The 211-nt window shown below is 44.1% G+C and overlaps 1 protein-coding gene across 1 annotated transcript in view; it reads right to left on the bottom strand.

Moving 5' to 3' along the window:
• The window catches only part of LOC108769018 (probable multidrug resistance-associated protein lethal(2)03659), a 16,616-nt gene that overhangs the window by 14,708 nt on the left and 1,697 nt on the right, over positions 1-211 (bottom strand). The gene's annotated exons all lie outside the window — the stretch shown is intronic.

Raw genomic sequence — 211 nt, 5'->3', positions numbered from 1 at the left:
ACGATGACCGAAACGACGCTACGCCGAATGTTCGCGTTTGATGGATGTATCGATGTAACGTTCGAACAATTAGTTCGACTCGTTGATACGGTTGATGTCAAGTATACGCGATTCTCCAATATCGCGTCTGAAGACGCTATACGTGATAGCAACATCTTTAACAAGCATCAGCTCGTCGATTGCGAGCTATTGGCTTTAGTGTTTAATACAC

This window comes from Trachymyrmex cornetzi, unplaced genomic scaffold, assembly GCF_001594075.2.
Source record: "Trachymyrmex cornetzi isolate Tcor2-1 unplaced genomic scaffold, Tcor1.1 scaffold840, whole genome shotgun sequence".
Lineage (NCBI taxonomy): Eukaryota > Metazoa > Arthropoda > Insecta > Hymenoptera > Formicidae > Trachymyrmex > Trachymyrmex cornetzi.
This window is presented reverse-complemented; position numbering and strand designations above follow the sequence as displayed.